A 22,257-nucleotide genomic window follows, 5' to 3' on the forward strand; every position below is an offset into this window, starting at 1 on the left:
TTTTCTAGAGATATTTGGTTATGCAAAAGGATTTCGACCGCAAAAAATATCTTGAGATGTCGCTCCGCCTTGAAGTTGATTATAAATGCATAAAAACTGGAAAAAGTTAGAATAATTTCATCAAGTATCAAAATTTGATAAATTTGATGTTATCGCTCTTAAGAGCAGGCTTTTTGTGTAGATTACACATTGCATAAGATCATTTTAATAATAAACTGTATTTTAAAGTTCTACATATGCGTTGAATCTTGAATTTGACCAATATAGTGTCATAATAGATTAATACAGTGTTGCTCCGTACTTAGAGAAAAAACATTAGAAGTTATGATTTGTATAAGTTTGCTTTCATATTAATTAATTCTTACATAGATACGGAAAAAAAAGAGCAATAAAAGCATTTCTTATCTAGTAAAAAAAATGTTAATTCTCCACTTAGCCCATAACTTTGGCTCAAAATGTCAAATTTACCTATGATAGAGAACAAAGGTTAAGTATAAAAATTTTAAAATATAAATGTGGCTTGCAACAGCCCACATAAGTCACCCTTTAAAACAAAAGACGTTGCTAAAGAAACTTTAATGGGTTTTGAGCCCTCAAACTGTAACCACATTGATTACAATAAAACATAAGTTTGGCGTGCGAGTTGAACTATTTTGCTTCTCATAATTTTCAGTCTTGATTGAAATTGTGGCTTGATGGTATTGTGGCTTAATATTTCTAGATTCTAATCTGAATCGAATAAATCCATCCCTTTTGATTAGACAACAAACTGTACCTGACACTTCTTTCTCTTATTTTACCTATCGTCTCGCTGCCGCTGCTTTAATATGACAAGTGAGGTTTTGAAAGCCATACTACTCAGTAGGTAAGCCATCAAGCAATTTCTTTCAAAGTTTTATCGAAAGTCCCCTTTTTGAAAGAGGGAACTTCCGAGTTTTACCAGTTCTGCTTATCAATGAGCTCATACTATTCTCTCAGCTTCAAAATTGAAATCTCTAATTATAAATGTTCTTTGTCCATCTTCGAACTGATCGTCGTAATCCGTCTCGAAACAAGTTCTCTGATGGTCATCCGCAATATCTAGTGTTATATTTTTTAGATTCTCAAAGTAACCAGTTTGCAGAACAAGAGCTGATGATCCAAACATAATACGATGACAAGTTTGAAGAATTCGACTGTACAGCGAAAATTCATAATTCCAGATTTCAACTTGAGTTCTTTGATAAGCAGAAGTGGGAAAACTCGGATCATCTTCTTAAAAAAGGAATATCAGATAAAACTTTAAAAGAAATGGTGCTTGATTGCGTAACTATTGAATTATATGATTTCCAATACCTCACGTTATACTAAAGCAGTGAGACGACGCGCAAAATTAGATGAAGAAGCGTCAATCATAGTTTGTTGTCTAACCAAGAGAGATGGATTTTAGAATCTAGAAATCTTAACTACAATGTATCACTAAGGCCAAACACTCTCAGGAGTCAAGATAATAATGCGACTCGCCAGCCAAACTATGTTTTATTGAATGGAATGTGATTACAGTTTGAGAGCTCAAAAAACATTTAAAGGGGGGAGTTGTTTAGAGGGGCATTTTTCTCAGTTTTTGGAGAAGGCTCTTGTTTTTGAGGGGGGCTCCACGATATTGAGGGGTGCGCCCATGCCCTTAGTGGGTTGGGCACCTCCGGGTAAGTGAACGATGCCATACGGATTAGAATAGCCAGATGTTATTCAAGGCCATGCGAGTAGAAGGGATTCTGTAAGTGACTGGCTGTCTTTTGAGAGTACGCAATATCTGGGAAATGGTTTGGTCTTGAAGATAAAAATCATAAGGACCATTTTTATAGAGAATTTTGAGATCTACAACTTTGGTCTGAGGTACTTTTCGATAAAACTTACCGTTTTTGAAAAAAATCCAAAAAACCTAAAATTTTGACCTTTGACCCCGAATAACTTTTTTAGCGCACATGGGATCGACGGGGACTTTTGGCACTTTATTTGTAATGCTAAACCCAAGGTCTCTACAAAAATTTAGCTTTCCCGGAATTTTTGTTATTTGATCACTATTTTTATGTCTAAATTGACCGGGCTATGAAGGAAACCACCCCATTGTCGAGGTTCTACTGTACATCGCTCAAAACACCTGTTTCCCCCAAATACAGTAATTTCAAGTTTATCTTTTCATATCTGAGTTGAACTTTTAATTTACTGTCATATTCAAAGACACTAGCTGGAAAGTAGAAAGTTTACAACTCCAAACATAGGCGGATTTAGGCTGAAATATTTGGGGGTGCAACAATAACAGGGACCTGGGGAGGGGGGTATTCCCGGAATAACAAGGCAGTGGCGAAATCAGAAAATAATTTTAGGGCGGACACACTTTTAAGTCCAAAAAACGCGATGTAAACCATATTTAGTAAGATTAGGGGATGTGCAATTCTTAACATTTCAAACTGCAGAAAAAGTCTTGAACGAAAGTCGATATTAGAAGCAATAGGTGAATCCAGCTACTGGTTTGGAATGGGATTCACGCCCCAGAAAAAAATTTGAAATAGTAGTTTTGAAAACGCAGTTTTACAGTTCTTGGTGATATTTAGGGGCAAGAAAGGTACGTGTGGCTCCAAGGCTATTTTTAGAAATTTTAGTCTTATAAATATTATTAGTTTATAGTCCATATTTATAGTTTGGGTTAGGAATGAGATTCATAGACTGTCTCCAATCGATTTTTTGAAAAGCAGATAGAAATATGTACCCCCTTCCCTCCCCCACGCTACCTCTTTAACTTTTCATTATTGAAGTTCCAAAAATACTACGGAGGACAATTTTTGATGCTGTTACCGGACGGGAGGTTCTGGAGCTCCCCCCTGGAAAATTTTCGAAATTGAAGCCCTAAAAATGAAGTTCTTCTGCAATACTCCATGGTATTAAAAAAAAGGGATTCTCCTACTTAAATATTTCAAAATAGTAGTTTTCAAAACCAAAATATTAACTCTTTGATGATATTAGAGAAAGGGGGGTCGGAGGCTCTTGTTCGAATATTTTCCAAAATTAAAGTCTTAAACACATGAGTGTAAGACCATATTTGGTAACGTAAGGGACACTGCAGTTTTTCAAAACTGAAGCTCCAAAAACGATATTTTAAACGATTTTTGATGTATTTAGGTGATTAGAAGATCTTCCTTGGAAATTTTGCGAAGATGAAGCCCAAGTAACGAAATTTGAGGTACTCTGTAATAACTTTGGTTGGAGAAAGGGCTTTAGAGAAGAAACATTTTGAGGACTAATAGAAAAAATGAAAACGAAATAGAAAAAATGAAAAAAAAAAGGGGGAGATATGAAAGAAAGAGGATTGTGCGAGGAGGCATACAGTTCGCCGCCAATAATCTGAAGCTGTTGAAAAATTTAAATGTCAATATTTCTTTTTGAAAGAAATTAAGATTTTTTCCTAACATTCTTTTTTTTTTCGTAAAATAATTGCGTTTTCCTAAAATCAGATCTTTTCTTCTCTTTAATAATAAAGAATATTTTTTATAAAGAATATCTACTCAGCATTTTGTGGGGAGGGTCACCAGTCTTGTGCCCCTCCCCCTGGATGCACCACTGCAGCAAAATGTCTGGGAGTCCTCTTTCAAAAATTTTTGAAAATTTACATTAAAAATGTTGGTTTTTAGTTGATTTCGGTGTAGATTTTATTGATAAAGTTTCTTGCAATAGCCATGTTTTTTTTTTTTTTTTTTTTTTGACTTTATTAGCCATTGTTGTTTTAAAATAGAAGAATTGGTATTGATATACGAATAAATACCCAATTTCAGAACATGCAATTATTCTATACAATAACACAGCACTGAACAATAAATTGTTTGAGAAGTTTCTTTATTTGCATGAAATAATTTATTAGGGTTTTTTTTCCAAATGGATAAAATTACTTTAATTCTTAATATGAGCACAGTTATGTTTTTCTTGCACTAGCGACGTGTGGTGATACGCTGGATTCAAGTAAATTTACTAGTATAGCAGCTATGATTTTTTTCCCCCCAACTGCGTTTCTGAGTGAAATATACTAAACTAATTTTTTTCAAAACCCAATCGAAACTTTTGGGGGTGCGGCGCACCCCCTGGCACCCCCGTAAATCCGCCCATGACTCCAAATACTTTCTGTTACATCTTAATTCCACGTAGGATTACGTTTATTGATAAAGCGTACTGCAGGAGTTACCGTTTTTTCCCCCAGCGATTAGAATTTAACACTCGAATATCATAACGGTAGAACTGTAACATCAATTGGCGACATAAAAGAAACCTGCTCGAAAAGTTGGCTCTAAGTTGGCGCAGAAACTTATTGCATGATTTTGGCAACCCTGTAATAGGAAGCCATCCGAAGTTGATAGAAAATATAACGAATGTTGTCATTTCAGTTTTCGATGAATGTAGTTCTTAACAGAGATTTTTGGTGCAAGTGAAAAATCAAACTGATTTTGAGGCAGTTTGGGTTGTTTTGTGATTGTTAAAGCCTATATGTGTTTTTGTGAAAAGTTGGATACTAATTTTTATTCGAGTGGGGTAAGTTTGAAGATTTTTTAATACTTAAATGCGGAAACCGTTCTGTACACCGGCGCAGAATTTATGATTTTGTTGCCATAGCGCTGTTGACAATATTAATACGCAGACTGTTTACTAATCCGTTTACCATCATTCTTTTACCTTATGTCTCAGTAGTTTTTGGATTATGAACCTTAAAGTACTTGAAATTTGTTTATTCATGTATTTTTGTGCCAGAAAAATGGAGAGTTAAATTCAACTTCGCTGTGACATTTAAATCGCGTTAAATTTTGATTTTCAATTTGAGGACTCTACGTCTGTTTAAAAAATGTCTTTTTAAATTAATATTTTTTCTAGCGTAAATTGTTTTAAAATAAGATCTTTATTTTTCTGGGAACATTAACAACTCAAAATCTAAAAATACGTAAAATATAAAAAAAAGATTAGAAAAATAACAACAAACAGTTTCATTATCTGAGCATTGGAAACTTACAATTTTAATGGCAATATTGCTTGTTTTTGCGAAAATTATTCTAAATTACAGAAATAATTCAGTAACAGTTTAGAAAATTCGGAAATTTTTTTGAAAGAAATCCTCAGTACATATTTTAAACGCCTCATTAAAATTGACTGAAGAACATTTAATGTTTACATGTACAAATAAAAAGCATAGATTTTTTTTTAAAAATACAGATTTGCGGTAATCTCAAGTTGACCACATGCGTAAATTGTATGTATATATTCTGTATTTATATATTGAAAAGTAGGGGCTGTACATATTTTAAATTATTTAAAATTGTGTGACAAAAGAATTTACTGTTATAAATTGAATTCCCACAGAAAGTATAATTTAAATGCAGAGAAAAATGAAAGGAGAAAAAACTGTTGTGTTGCAATTTTTTCCAATTCACTGTAGAGTAACATCATTTGAATTGAATTGTTAAAAAGTTTGTTAAAATCGTGTTGTGTGTTTTTATTCACTAAATCGTGAAGAGTACTTTCGTTCAATGATAAAAATTGATGTATAATGAACATACAAGATTAAATTTAGAAAAAATAAAACATCCTGCCCTCTGACATTCATTTGAGTTTTGCACATTTGAGTTGAGTGCAATGAAAAAATTCTAATCTTTCAAAGGGTGCTACGAATCAGAAAAGTTTGGGAACACCTGGTTTAAACTTTCACATCAAAAATCTTCTTGTAAAATACTGTTAAAAGGCAATTATGTGAGATTTAAGATAGACTTATTATTATATTCTAAGTATAGTAAACTCCCGATTATCGGCGGTCAGTTTATTCGCGGCTCAGATTATCCGCAGATCTTTTCACTATTTTTTCAACGGTCAATTAAATGTTTTTTAAACTTATGATTATGCTATTGCTCGTTTTTAGCTTTTGGGCAATTCCACGGAAAATGGTAATTTTGTCCCGCACGTGACGCTTCATATATTTCATAAAAAATAATAATTTCAAAGGATGATGAACAAAATTTTTTTGCAAGAAATCACAAATTCATGTGTGACTTCTTAAGCAAAAACTTTCTTCAAAAATTATTTCTTTTTTATGAAATATAGGAACTGTCACGTACGGGACAAAATGACCAGTTTTAATGGGAGGAGCATATACATATTTTTTTTCAATGGTTTAAATAATTTTTTCTATACTAATGAGACATGTTTCCTTTACGTTGGAACCATAGCTTTCAAAATCTACATTTGTTTCATCATTGCTGTATTAATAGAACAAAAATATTTAGCTTATTCATTAACAAGTTACCAGAGGTTGACTTTGGATGTCCCGCACGTGACGTATGTAAATAAATTTTATTTTTAATAACATAATTGTTTACTAAAAAATATAATTGTGTCAGGAGTATCTTTGTATCGAATGTAAAGATCAGAAAAATTGCGTACCCCTGTTTTATTAAAATATTAAGAGATATGACGAAACGTTAATGAAGTTTAAGCGTATTTTTGTCCTGCACGTGACAGTGGAATGGCCCTTTTACATTATATGTATATTTGTTTCATTCAATGTTAGTAGATGGATTGTAGCAATGTTTTTAGTAAAAATTTAAATATATGTGTGAGTGTTATTCATTCATATTTTTTAGCTATTGTATACAGTAGTGTTTTGTAATTATTATTTAGATTATCCGCGGTTACCATGCCACCCTATTCTCGCATATAATCGAGAGTTTACTGTATACAGAAAAGAAAATATTACATTAAGTGATTTGTTGGGTTTGTTTAAAGTTGAAATAAAGTAATATATTCAAGCTCATATCATCTTTATGTGGAGGTACCAAATAGCATATATTCAAGGTAAAATGTATGCAATTAACATTGTTATTTAGTACTTCAAAGAAAAATTAAGATAGTAAAGTTTTGACTTTGGAAAGCAAATGATACATGCATAACTGAGAAAAGAAAATAACTAAGTAAAAAACTGAAAAATTCCTCTCTCCTTCCACTGTCTGAAAGATATAAGGAAATTTCATTGAATGCTTGGGTTATAAACTGAATATTTAGTTTAGCCAGAGACTTGGGAATATCGGTATGTTGGGAAATTATTTAGCTATAGAAGATCTAAATATTCGACCTGAATAATTATTCCCTTTCTTATTGTTTCCAAGGTAAACATTTTTAACTTACTTTCAGGATACAAATGTATATAAAATGCAATATTTATTCTTTATGTTCTTAATTCGTGACAAAAAGAATCTAGAATTAATGCATCCTATTTACTATGCCAAGAATTTATGCTAACTTACTTGAATTTTTAAATATTTAGGCAAAAAAAAAACATAAAATATTTTTATGTGTGAAAACATAGAATCAACAAATTTAACATAAATCTCTGAAGAAATATAATTTTGAATTATTTTTTTTTAAAAGACTTGTTAATTACAAGTATTATAATTAAAATTTATTATGAAAAGTGTTTCTAGTTTAAACTTTTGTTTTTTCAACAAGCTTTCGTTCTCACCGAAGCAGGAATCGCCAAACCCGATCCAGCTCAAAAGAAACTACACACCCGGATTTTTTCGGGGGGGGGGGGGGGGGGGGGGCACACTTGAAAAAATCCATTATCTCTGTAGAGTTTTTTTTTTTCTAAATCAGTTGCATTTTGTAAGATTTACTTCTAAAACATCTTATATGATTAAAAACTGAGCATATGTACCTATTATGTATGTTATGTATGTCCAAGCTTCTTCTCCCGAACGACAGTGAACTGACCATCGAACCAGGTATTGATGGATTCGTAATCTTCCCGTCTTCATATTTAGCTATTTAACATAATCCTCCAATAATAATTAGAGGAGATTTCAATAAAAAAAACTATAAATTATAAAGCCAGTATATAATATCCGTATTTTTGAAGGCTTTCCTTCATGCAAATTATTATTCAGTGCTTCATCTCAACTTTCTGCAACAATGCCTTTATTAAAATTTATAGCGGTGAAGAAAATCATTGAAAAGAAAGATCTGTTGTAAGTTTTTTTTCTCTAGTATGACAAAACAAAATTTGGCTTTTGTTTTAAGGCTTTTCCTGTAATCGGGGGATTTAAAATGTTTCCTTTTTGGTTATTTTTCCGCAATCTGCTTCAAAATTTTACCAATTTTTTAAATATATTCTTTTTGTTCATGCCTGATTGTTGAACACGCGTCACGTGACATAACTTTTATTTTCAAGGTGGACCGTGCAAAGCCGGGCAACGCAGCTATTTCTGTTTATTTTGAGTTTTTAAAATTTTTGAGTTGAAGTAGCTACTACTTACGATTACGTAACATTGGATGAGAAAGTTATAAAATATGTTCCGATACAGTGGCGCCGACTCCATAGAGCTTGAGGGGACCCGAGCCCCCTCAATAGTTTGTTTTGGGGGTCAGAGCCCCCTCAATAATTTAAGAACATTATTTGTCATATTATGGTTTCTAAAATAACAAAATTATGTTGGTATTTTTTACTTTCCTTGTTTGAAGATAGTTACATTGTAAAATACATTCAGTAATGAATTAAAACAAATAACTATTGCGGTAGTAAGCAGGTTAATTTTGAAAACGAGTGGTGGAAGACGTGATAGTTTTCTTCAATTATTAGAATTAATAAAGTAATCTGTATTAACTTTTTTAACTCTATTAAAATATTAATTTTGAGACATTTTTATTTAATGAACTCCGAGCCTTATTCAAAGCAAGCTTAAATTAGTTATTTCACTTATAGTAATCAAAGTGCGACAGCAATCTTTTATGCTTTATTCTTTTAATGATAGTTTAGATTTATTTAAATATCATTTCAATCTTTTCAAAGCTATATATTCACTGCTTTGTAAGAGACTAAAAGCATAATTATTCCTGTAATTAAATTAGCTTTTTACGAAAATACCATGCTTTTTTTTTTTTGAAAGCCGAAAAATGTGTCGGCTTGTCGAGTTTCTCAGAGTGTCGATTTACCAAGAGTCGAGTTTTTGAGGCTCTAATGTTGATCATGTGTCACTAAGATGCTTAAAAAACTTTAAAACTCACTATTTTTTATCTCAAATTTTAGAAAATTTCTCCTGGCAGGGCCCCCGTTATGGCACCCCCCCCCCCCCAAGAGTTATCGGTGCCACTGGGAGTTCCTTTTCATGCAAGTCAAGTGCTCTACTTTGTATAGTGCCGTAGCCTAGCTATGGCACTTCACGGCTCCCCACAAAATGGAACTGTAAAATTGTCCCTCACTTAAAACAAGTGACATGATCTAATTGAAGCAGAAAATTTGTGTACCAATTTTTAGATTGTTTTGCTTTGAAAACGCCATGTCACTTATTGTTTGTTTGTATAAATTATACATACCTAAAAAATATGTAAATTGGCATTTTCATGGCACAAAAATCTGATTTTTTTTCGGGGGGGGGGGGGGGGCTTCGTGCTTTAACATACTTCCTAGACCCCGGTGACATTCGGACCCCCCAACAATTTTTCCAAGTCGGCGCCCCTGTTCCGATATTCCTCTTTCAGACGTACGCATTATAACTAAGATTTATACATATTCTCATCTGTAAATATACATTCAAATTCATTTGTCTGTTTTCATTATTTACAAGTCTCAACACTTATATTGCGACGCAATTCCGCCAAGTTAGGAAGTAATAATTTCTTATTATATAACATGACTTTTCTTGAATTCTAAAGAGGTATATTGCAAAGTGTTTTCGCCAAGACAGATAGTTATTTTGTCGCCAAAGTCATATATTTTGCTGAAAACTAATGCATGGGTCTAGTACAAACTATTTTTAACCTTAAAAGGACTAATTTAGTGTCTTGCATGCAACAGATGCAATATAGTTTAGGATTGAATCGCAGCCGTTTTAAAAAATGTAAATCACCTACCCTAAAAAAAAAAAAATGCTAAGTTTGTCTTGTACCAGATTCAGTTACTGATGGAAATTTCTTTAAAAGACCAAAACAGGCCTATTGTTTAAGCGCTTTAAAAAAAAAGGGAAGGTCTTCAGATTACTTTACATTACACTTTAAAAAAAAAAAAAACACGTATATACCATCAACACCTTTTACTTCTAGTCCCTTACGTATAACTCAGCCCACCCTGAACTTCGGCAGGAAGATTTCAAATATTCTAACAAAAAGTTCCATCTAGAACTATACAAGCCTACTTTCCCGTATACCCATACTACTTTCTAGTACCTGATCAATATTCTCAGAAATAGCTAAAATCGCAAATTGTTTCAAACATATTTTTGCTAATTTCTAGGAATAAAGTATTCCTCACACATCTAAAAAAATTAGATGCATAAAAAAAAAGCAGCAGCACCTTTTAAACAGAGCAGCTAATACTTTTTTCCCCTAAAAAAAATTCTTTAACAGCTTTCAAAACGAAAAAATTAATTAAAATTAATAAGCTTATTAAAATAAATACATATAAAAAAAAAAAAAAAATCGTTTCTTTTTCTCCTTATGCCAAAAATAATTTTTTAAATGAATTAATGCACTTACCAAAATAAATAAAAACAATAAAATGTCAACTTAAAGAATAACTTTTGATTGTCAAAAAAACAAAAAACAAAAAAAATCGTCTGTGCAAATTGTTATGTAGAAACATAAATGACTTCGAGTTTATTCGCCGAAAACTGAATACCTAAATTAAAACTTTAGCATGAAAATAAAAACAAATCATATCAACAATAATTATTTCACAGTTGAAACCATAGCTGCGGAGTCGGAGTCGATCTCATTTCGGGATAAAGGAGTCGGAGACGAATATCCAAGAATTGGAGTCAGTCATTTGTCCTCCGTGTATAAATTTTAGCCAAAGCTACGTTGTCGGTAGTCGGAGTCCGATTGATTGTCGGGCACAGGAGTCGGAGTCAGGTGCCTCTAAATTCTCGGAGTCGGAATCTGGCGTCAAGAGACTGGATTCATTTCCAACAAAATTTGTTTGAAATAAATCCGCCTTCAAGTACGGAATCTACATTGAATTTCAGTTTCCCCGTAGGCGCTAATGTTAAGTTTTTTTGAACTGTTCAAAATTGAACAAAAAATAGTTCAAATCAAAAAGTGAAATATGGGAATGAGGTGTTCTCGCCGAGATCTTTCGAACAAAAAAAAGTTTGTTCGAATCGGACTATTCATTTAAAATTTATTGGGGGGGGAGGGGGACAGACAGACCGACAGACATTTTTTCCCATCTCAATACCCTACTTTCCAATTTTTAATTTTTCGATATTTATTTCATTATTTTATTTATTTTTGATTTTTTTTTGTTTTTCGTGACATTTTTAAGATGCATTAAGCCTTCTTTCATGCTTTTTTCTCCTTTTTCTGACTTTTACTGGGAAAGTAGGCTAAAAAATGTTTCCAATTTTCGCCAAGTGCTTTGACTTTTATCAAAAAATAATCATTGCGCTTCATTTGCAAAGTCTCAAATATCAAAATACATTCCCAAACTTTGGAAAAAAAAAAAAAAAAAACTCTAATTCCAAAACTTTCAATTAAAATTGTTTTTCGCAATCACGAGTTACGACAAGACCCTACTGATTAGAGTCATTGTTTCCAGAAATGGCTCCCCCCCCAAGCATGTCCCTCCTCCTGGGTGGTTATGTGTGTATAGTTGTGTGTGTAGGCTTACGTGTGGTGCACGTAAGCGTGTGTATGTGTGTAAAGACGTGCGCGCGTAGGGGAGTGTGTAAGAGCATGTGTGTGTAGGACATGGACGCCACCGCCAGTAACAGTGGATTCCGGTGGACGGTGCTCAGGACCAGCCGTGCCGCCGCCGATGGACGGTGGGCTGCAGCCCTGGTCCAAGCTGAAAAAGGAACCGTTACGTCAAGGACTGTCAAATGAGAACAATAAGCAATCGTGATTGCTCAAAAAAAAAAAAAGACTGCTTGGTAACGACTTTTTAAAACTTTCGATGAATTTCAAAAGATGCTAGCAGACAAGCTTAAAACTTTGTATAAAATGTGCAATAACCTGGTAACGAAATAAAAAAAAGTCAGTAAATCGAGCTTCCCCCCCCCCATTACCGTCGAAGAAGGATTTATTTCTGGCCAGGAACGGCCAAATACATGCAGAACATTTTCTTAAAATGTACCATCTTTTTGGAATTAAAAATCATATCTTATGAATTAACAAACAAACATTTTACTCAGTTTCATAAACTTGGCCATTCTCTGGCGAATGCATGCTAATGTGCAATAAATAATGGATTTTGATTTAACACTTTATATTTTATTTAACGCTGCTTTCAATTGCAAGAATAAAAAAGGAAATTAAATAAAATGATTTTTAGAACTTATTTATTGGGCAGTTGTTACGATGACGTGGTCGTGACGAGTGTTTAAAAATCTCGGCGCTACAGCCATAACAAAAGTTGCATTAAAATATAAAAATTCCACCAAATTAATTTTGGTAAAAAAATCATTAAATACTATAAAGTATTGAAGTTCAAATTAATCCGCCAAATTAGTAAAACAACAAGCTCAAATAACATTAAAGCTATTATTATTATGTATTCGCCGATACCATTTTTTTATCTCCAGTCTCGCCAGGCGACTACGTTAGCGCATTGGCAAATTTTTTTTTTTTTGAAACATTTAATTTTCATTTTTTCTTTTTTGTGTTTGTGTTTTTAGAGATTAATGATGCTAATTAGGATTTTGAGGAATTAATGTCCCATATTTTAATGACAACAATGGAAAATAATTGTTCTTTTTTATTGAGCAATCACGATTGCTTATTGTTCTCATTTGACCGTTTTTGGTCTCCGTGCCTTTTTCAACTTGAACCAGAAGACTTTGCAGCACCACCGCCCACCGTCCTCTGCTGGCGGCGCGGCGTGGCTGCTCCGGTTTTGAGCTATCCGCTTCTCCTGGTCGGAGGCGTCCATGTCCTACACACACGCACGTTCACACACACATACACTCACACACACCTATGTGCATACACACAGGTCTACACACACACACAACTATGCACAAGTAACCGCCCAGGAGAAGAGGCAGACTTGTGGGGGACAGGAGCCGTTTCTAGAAACAATAACTCCAATGAATAGGGTCCTGTCTCAGTTCGTGATTGCGAAAAACATAATTTGAATTCAAAATTTCAGAATTCAAATTAATTTTCTTTTTTTTTTAATTTTTATTATTTTTTTTTGCTATCTGACGTTTTACTGATGAAGATTTTTGGAGTTAATCATGACGGAGATTTTCAGAGGGAGGTCGATGCTATTTGAAAACGCTGATATCACCATTCTAATAGAAACTTTAAGGAATGTTTCTCTTTCCGAAATGTGAAATTTTTTGTACTGTTGCCCTCAATGAAATAGGAACCAAAAAAAAAAAAAAAAACTGTTGTACTTACTCTGATTTGAATGGTATATTTTTACTCTGAACTTTTTGGTATATCAAACAAACCGTTGACGTTATTTAGAAGCAGTTGATTTCCTTCTGATGGGAATTTTAAAGATTTGATATTTTCTCACTCTAATGGGACATTACTAGAAAATCAGTATTTGTAGTGACTATTGACCCTATTTTGGGATGGATAAAAGCTAGTACTAAATATTATACAAATACAAATACAAATACAAATGTGACGACCAGCAACAGGCACTGGGCCCAGCTAGGCTGGTCCTAGTCAATTAATTAGTCCCCAATGAAGATCAATGGCCCTCTTAAAGCTATCCACTCCCTTGCTCATTACCGCCTCTTCCGGTAAGCTATTCCAAGTGCCCACAACCCTGCTAAAGTAGTAGTTTTTCCTGATTTCCAAGTTAGCCTGAGATTTAAATAGCTTAAAACAATGACCCCTTGTCCTGCTTTCCCCGCAAAAATTTAATCCATTTACATCTTTCATTTTGATAAATTTAAATAACTGAATCATGTCCCCTCTGACTCTCCTTTGCTCCAGGCTATACATGTTAAGCCTATTAAGTCTGGTATCATAATCTAAATCTGAGAGTCCCCTTACTAATTTAGTTACCCTTCTTTGAACCCTTTCCAATACAAAAATATCTTTCTTCAGATAAGGCGACCAAAACTGAACAGCATACTCCAAATGAGGTCTTACTAAACTCCTATATAAAGGCAGAAGAACTTTCTTAGATTTGTTTGAAATAGATCTATTGATGAACCCAAGCATTTTGTTGGCTTTGTTACTAGCAATACTGCACTGTTGACTAAACTTGAAGTCCTGATTTATAAAGACACCCAGATCCATAACATTTTCTGCCTGATTTATGACTGAACCCTGTAAACGATATCTCATACGCTTATTTCCATGACCTAAGTGTAGCACTTGACATTTCCCTACATTAACTGCCATACCCCATTTATCTGCCCACTTAGTAATATGATCTAAATCCTCTTGCAGCTGTTTTACTTGTTCTTCATTTTCGACAATCCCCATAACTTTTACATCGTCAGCAAAACAATTCATGCTTCCAAAAATATTTTCATTGATGTCATTCATAAATATAATAAACAAAAGAGGCCCTAAAAACTGATCCCTGAGGAACCCCACTTAAAACATCACTCCAATTAGAATGATTTCCTCTCACAACTACTCTTTGCTTCCTACCAGTAAGCCAATTTCTAACCCAAAGTAAAGTTTTTCCTCCTATTCCAATGTCAGCTAACTTGCTGAGAAGAGCAACATGCGGTACCTTGTCAAAAGCTTTTTGAAAATCAATATAAACAACATCCACACATTTTTTGTTATCTAAAGCTGAGGTAACCTTGTCGTAGAAATGCAATAAATTAGTAGTACAGGATTTACCTTTCCTGAAACCATACTGCAAACTAGTCAACAGACTATTAGTCTCTAAGAACATCATGATCTTAATTTTGATCAAAGTTTCGAAAATCTTACAAATCACCGAAGTCAAACTTACAGGTCTATAATTCCCAGCAATACCTTTAGACCCCTTCTTGAAGAGTGGCGTTATGTTAGCCAGCTTCCAGTCCTCTGGCACCGTCCCCGAGTTATAAGAAGCATTGAAAATATTCAAAATAACATCCACTAATTCCTCTGCACATTCAACTAAAATTTTTGGATAAATATTATCTGGTCCCGGAGCTTTAGTTGCTTTAATCTTTTTCAAATGAAATAAAACCTCCTCCCTGGAAAATACAAAATCCTCAAGCTGTATAATAGCTTGTGTCTTGTTAGTGTCAACTGTTGAGATACAGTTATCGTTAAACACACTGGAAAAAAAGTTATTTAGAACATTTGCAATATCCCTATCGTTTTGGATTAAATTTCCATGCTCATCAACCAAAGGCCCAATTTGACTGTTTCGAGCTTTCCCAGAATTAGCGTAAGCAAAAAACCTCTTAGGGTTCCCATCAATGTCATCTGCCAGCCTTTGTTCCAATTCCCTTTTCTGAATCCGTACCAAATACTTAAAATTTCGCCTTGCCTTACCATACTGGAGCCTCTCCGCACTCTGACCAGTTTCTTTAAACTTACGAAAAGTGGCTTGCTTATAATTAAGAGCTACTTTAGTCTCCCTGGAGAACCACATGGGCCAAATTTTGGTACTAACACCTTTTCTCCTAAATGGAACATAGTCCCCAACGGTTTTAGCAAGTTTATCCTTAAATTCCGTCCACTGCTGATCTACGTCGTTATTTTCCAACCCTGACGAAAAAACCTCTTTCAAGCTCTGCCTAAGTGCAACAAAATTGGTATTTCTGAAATTGGGCACAAACCTAAAATTATCATCTTTGCACACTTCAAATTTAACCCGGAACCTAATGCTGTTATGATCACTATCTCCAATATGCTCCCCTACACTCAACCCCTGAACAAAACTACCTATGTCACAAAAAACTAGATCCAAAATGGCCTCCTCTCGAGTTCCCTGAGTTACAACTTGATCTAAGAAACAGTCACCAATTACTTTTAAAAATTCCTCTTCTTTGCCATTACCAGGATAAAAATTATTCCAATCAATACCCGGAAAATTGAAATCCCCCATTATGATAACGGATCCCTTACTAGACATGTCACTAATAATACGGTACATCTGTTCATCTTGTCCCTGGTTTGAATTAGATGGCCTATAAATGTTTCCAAAGCGTAGCTTTATGCCCTTACTGCTCATCAACTCCAGCCAAACCATATCAATATCAGTAGGCTTATCATTTATGACCAATTCATTGCAAATAAAATTGTCTCTAACATAAAATAAAACCCCACCACCTCTTTTACCTACTCTATCCTGTCTGAATAAATTATACCCAGCAATATGTAATAACTCTGCATCAGATTCGGTAGCCCATGTCTCTGTAATTCCGATAACATCCAACTTCTCATCCATAACTATGCTTTTCAATTCATCCATCTTGTTCCTAATACTGCGAGCATTGGTATAGAAAACTTTAAGCATGCCTAAGTTGCTTTTATTTAACACCCTGAAATTTCCTAAATTACAATTGTTAACATTACTACTCTTGTTTGTCACTTTATTTCCATTTCTAGCAATACCCAAAAACATTTCATTCTCTCGATACCTGGTGCTTGAACCATGCCCCCCATTCCAACTTAGTTTTTTGACTCCGAAGCCCTTAAAATTAATCCACTAACCATTTTGACCCCTGTAGAGCTCAGATGCAGGCCATCCCTAGCAATCCAATCCCGTTTACAGTGACTCCATACATCAATGAACCTGATACTGCGCTTTTCGCAAATTGACTTCAGTAGCAAGTTCATACACCTCGCACGTTGATTTAGCCAGCTCCTATGCACTCCATACCTGGGAAGCAAACCAACCACTTGGACATTCGTCGAAAAGCTGGTTGCTTTATCCAACAGGGATTCCCATTCCCTAGAAAACTCCTCATTTTTACTGTGGCCTACATCATTTGTTCCCACCCACAAAGTAACCATGTCCTCCTTATTCAATACTCCCTTCTTTTCAGCAACCATATTAATGTCTTTTACCCGAGCCCCTGGTAAACAACACCTAGCCACCTTACGCTTTACTCTCCCAACTGTGTTACCCACCTCCCTTACCATAGAGTCCCCCAAAATTACACCCTTAGTTTCCCAATCTAACTCCTCATTTGAAACTTCCCCCTGAATCTCTGGAACATTTAAACCCTCTACAACTGGCTTACACCCTAATGCTAACTGGGCTTCCAAAACTAGCATCTTAAGTCTTAAGTCTGAGAGTTCAGCACATTTAGTGCAAATATAATCCTCTTCAAAAACAGACTCATTTTCCCCCTTATACAGGCAGAACATATGACATAAATCACAAGAGATCCACCTGTCCCCCTTCCCACTCTTTACCTCTTTCATAATGCATATAACACCCATTTCTACTCAGTGAATATGTTCCAAAAGGCAAAACAGTAAGATAAAAATGCAAAAAAACACAGAATAAATACTAAAAACAGCAGTAAATAAACAGAGTTGCTACAACCCAATAAAGCACACAAGACCAAAAACCAGGAGATCACCACATGTTAGGCTTAGCTCCAAAAAATGCAAAAACACTTCAAGAATACAATAACAGCAAAAATGAGCCCCTAAAACACAATAAAACTAAATTACATGATAAAGTGAAGTAAAAAAACCTAAAACTAGACAGTAATAATGAAAAATTATAGTAAAAAAACACTTATCAAATTAGCAGCAAAAAACACTCCCTGCATCACAGGCGCCCTCTAGTGGCCAAAAAAAAAAAATTATAACTATGTTAGAGTCTAGAAATTGCCATTTTACTTTCTGGACAATTTATTAGTACAGTGAAACCTGCGTAAGTTGACCACTTGCGGTGCAGTACTTTGGTGGTCAACTTAGACAGGTGGTCAACTTATAAAGGGAGTAATGATTTTTTTTTTTTTTTTCATTTCTTGCACCATGTATTTTTTTTTTTTTGACTAATTGACACTTACTCTTTCCATTCAACTCACTTTCATTGTTTAACATTACTTTGAAACAATAATTTAAAATGTTATTTAAATATTTTTAGAGGTTATTTTCTCAGAATGATGTACAATGTGTCATGTAAATTTAAAATTTCAGTAAATTTATCAAAAAAAAAAAAAAAAAATCATTGTTTATAAAAAGTTATTTGATATTAATAGTTCCTAAAAATTCATACCTAATCAAAAATAACAAATTTTTCGCTTATTTTTTTTTCATATACATTTATTACATTTATAACCTTGATGATCTACTTTTCAACAAAATAACTCTTTATTGAAGTTTGGCGCACTTATTAGACACTAGTTTTTGAAAGTCCATATGTGTCAGCTAATTTTCTCTGGATTTCTCCCTTTTCAATTAATTTTAATATTTCATACTTTTTATTAATCTCAAGTTCAACTTTCTTTTTGAAGCCATTTTAAGTAAAACTGTAACACAAAGAGCAACAAGCTGGACTCTCATAGTTCTAAAAGGCAGTTGAAAATGAAAATGTCCTATTTCTTAATCCCTTGCACCAGAAATACTGCAATGCAAGTAACTTTTACTCTAGCACAATTCCAGTGTTGCCACAAAATATTGCAACTGGAAAAAAATACTTTGCACTTTTCTAGTAACATATGTTTCCATTGAACAGAGAGTACAAAAGGTAATCTCAAATAGAACAACAAAAGAAAAAAAAGTTTGGAGAATAAAAGTGTTTTTAAGCTGGTTTGGAATCAAAAATTTTCTTGGAAAGCAATAAAAAGAAATAATAATAAAATAAAATAATTTGCTAAATTAAGTTTTAAAAAATAAACCAAGTGATCAACTTACAAAGGGTTTTTTACAATACTCCAAACCAAATTTTGGGTACATTAGTGGTCAAGATAGACAGGTGGTCAAGATAGAAAGGTGGTCAAGTTACAGAGGTTTTCATTCATTATATAGGACAGGACTAATTCCGTTCCTGACAAAAGCGGTCAACATAGACAGGTGGTCAACTTACAAAGGTGGTCAACTTTACAGGTTTTACTGTATCAAAAATATAACGGAATAGAGATTTTACAATCGTTTTTTTTTTACACAAAACTAAGAAGGAGACCAAAATAAGCAATAATTCAAATATATTTCAAAGATTTTTTTTTTTTTTGTTATACTGTTGGGAAAATTGCTTTGATAAACTGTAACGGAATCTTTTTTCTAACCGCAGCTTAATGCAAGGTTGAGAAGTGAATAAGTTAGATTACAATCATCACATGAAATTAGTCAAAAATAGCCAACCTGTGTAATGGCTACACCATATTTTTAAAACTGTAAACTGTACCTGGAGTTTATAACACGTTCCTGTATTATTATACGCAAGATTTTTTTTTGTAAGCCCTATTAATTTCTAATTTTAACACTGTGTTTACCAATAGAAATCCTTAACAAAAAATAACTGTTCCTGCGAACCAGTAAGCATGAAGATATATTGATCTGCAAACAGAAAGACTGAAATAAATTGCTGAGAAGAAAATTATTTTAAATATAAATTATGTGAAATTTCTTAACTGATGATGATTGACCACTGGTCCCATGGATTGTTTCACAATGGTCCAAAGCAATTTTCACTGATCTGACCATCAATGATTTCGAACGCTGCTGTTCAAGCTTTTATTTCCCATTTCTTGAGTCAATGACTTGAAATACTTGGTATCATTTGTGTGAATGGTTTATGGAGCCAACCTCTTTTTAAAACTGCATCATAGATTGTGAGAACAAACTGCAAAAAACATCTTACTACCCCCAAAGCAGAATACTTTGTGATGTTCTGCAAGGCAAAATCATGTGACCAAAAATTAATTCAAACATGAGTCACTCCATTTCAAATCAAGCAGGCAGGTGTGAAAAGTGTCATATGACCGTCACCGATTAAAAAAAAAAAAAAAAAATAAATGAATTACAGTAGCTGAAAGAAAGGGGCATGAAATATCCCAAAAAGATTTTGCAAGAAATTTTTTTTCACTCTAGTTACAGCCTGCTGAACTTCAACATAAAATCTACCTTTTTTTTTGGGGGGGGGGGGGGGGGGGGGCAGCAAAAACACTGGATTTGAATTGGACACTATTTCAAAAGCATTTAACCTGTTTGAATTTTCTAAAAACTAACAAGGATCTATATCATCTTTGCGGCGTCATCGTTTTTGAAAATTTTATTTTCTTTATTGTTAGAAGAAAAAAAAAATTGTGGTGAAAAATTTGCATTTTTACCGATTTTCTGATCTTGATTCCCCATGATTTTTTTATTATTTTTTAAACTAAACGGAGATAGCAGTCGGAAGCCCTCTTATATGATAGTTTCACATCATATTTTATTATAATCCTTAGATGCGTATAGCCTTTTAAATAAAATTTGTAGAGACGTACCGAGTAGCACTTTGACCGAGTACCGAGTACTCGATCTTTCACTACTCGGCCGAGTACCAAGTTACCGAGTTCCAATTATGTTTTAAGAAGAACCACCGACACACATGTGATGAATTTTGAACTTATTGGAATAGTAGTATAGACCTCCTTGTCCATATAATAGTTTTAAAACTAAATTCCTGCTGAAATTTAATTACGCATTATATAAACAATTTTGTTTGTGTCAAAAATTGTACAAAAAAATTATTTTTAAAATTAAAAATAAATAAATAAAAGGTATGATAAACCAAGTTGGATTTAAAACAAATTACTAACAGGACAATTTTTTTTGTCCGCAATAGAGAGGTGTCCGCAGGACAGGGGTTTAATAATGTTAATTGCATAAGAGGGGTGTCCGTTAGGAGGGGTTTTACTGTATACCTATCAATTATAGACTAGTCCGCCAAACATAAATAATTTTTAAAAGCAGATAAAACAAATGTGCAGGAACACTGCAGACACGTGTTTCTGCCCCCCCCCCCCCCCCCCCCGTTATAAGGAACGTCTTTTTCAGTGCATAACATGTGAGCTAAAGAATGTAAAGACATTCGACACAAAAATCTGACTTTTGTCGGTTGCCTTTAAATCCACGAGCTCTCATTTTGTGCATTGAAAAAGGAATTCCTTGTAACGCCAAAACACGTGTCTGCAGCGTTCCTGCACTGTGCTTTTAACGTTGTTTTATTTCCTTTTATTTTTTAAGCAAAGGTATTTTCATAACTAATTTTTGTTTGTAGCAAAAATCCAGTTTTAATATAAAAATTCCATATTTTCTATACTTACCTTTTTTGCATAATTTTTAATAAATAAGTTTTATCACTTCATTGTTCTCAAAATTTAAATTTGACTTATAAATTTTAATTGTAAATGATTGCAGAATATAATGCTTGCTCTTTTTATTATAAACTTTAGTATCTGTCTTGGAAAATATTCAATTTTTTACAACGACTCAGTATTGGCCGAGTATCTGATCAGAATTTGGCCGAGTACCGAGTACTCGGCAAATTGGCTGAGTAGGCCGAGTACCGAGTAGTTACCGAGTACTCGGTACGTCTCTAAAAATTTGGTACTTTGTGAAAATTTTCCAAAATTAACGATTTTTAAATTGAGATTACTCAAAAAACTCATTTTCTTGCAGTTTAACTAGAAACTCACTTGAATTTTAAGCACTTTACTATAATTTTTATTTATTACTATATTATTATTTTATTCCAATCTTATTATTGTTCAACGGGGGGGGGGGGGGGCACTTGCCAATATCGCCTAGGGCGGGAGAACTACTACCCCCCCCCCCCCTAGCAGCCGGCCCTGCCTCCACCTCACCATTTTTGTTTTGCGGCTCCAGTAAAACGTTTTGGGCTGAAGTGATATTTAACAGTGATATTTAAATAACCAGGGATGCCCCGAAGAGGAAGGAGTTCAAGGGAAGTCTCCGAACTTCCAGAATATTTCCTCAAGTTTTCGGTAAATTTTATCGGTCGATTTGGCGAATCTGAAGGCAGTAGTCACAATTTGCATTTTTTTAAAGCTTTAAATTTCAAAACCTATGATACAGGGTGGCGACAGATCAGGGAAATCAGGGAGATCAGGGAAAAGTCAGGGAACTTTATTAATCAGGGAAAAATCAGGGAAATATCAGGGAATTTTGAAAAAATAACAAAAAATCAGGGAAAATTGATTTTATGAAGAAACAATTTTTTTTTTTTTTTTTTGCTTTACAAAATTAAGTACTCTAATTCCCTACTCATTTTCTGCCAATTATCTGTTCAAAAAAAAAGTAAATTAACGAGGTGCAATTATACACTGCCGCATATTTGTGCATCTTTATTCCTCAATGTCAAAGTATTGAATCTTACTT

At 33.8% G+C, this 22,257-nt stretch overlaps 1 protein-coding gene across 1 annotated transcript in view; it reads left to right on the forward strand.

Moving 5' to 3' along the window:
• Positions 1–4,429: 4,429 nt before the first annotated feature.
• Positions 4,430–22,257, forward strand: part of LOC129229974 (rho guanine nucleotide exchange factor 26-like) — a 149,679-nt gene continuing 131,851 nt past the window's right edge. The window contains exon 1 of the mRNA XM_054864369.1: positions 4,430–4,557. The gene's annotated coding sequence lies outside the window, so the exon portion shown is untranslated. The remainder of the gene's footprint in view (positions 4,558–22,257) is intronic.

The sequence above is a fragment of the Uloborus diversus genome, chromosome 1 (assembly GCF_026930045.1).
Source record: "Uloborus diversus isolate 005 chromosome 1, Udiv.v.3.1, whole genome shotgun sequence".
Taxonomy (NCBI): Eukaryota; Metazoa; Arthropoda; class Arachnida; order Araneae; family Uloboridae; genus Uloborus; species Uloborus diversus.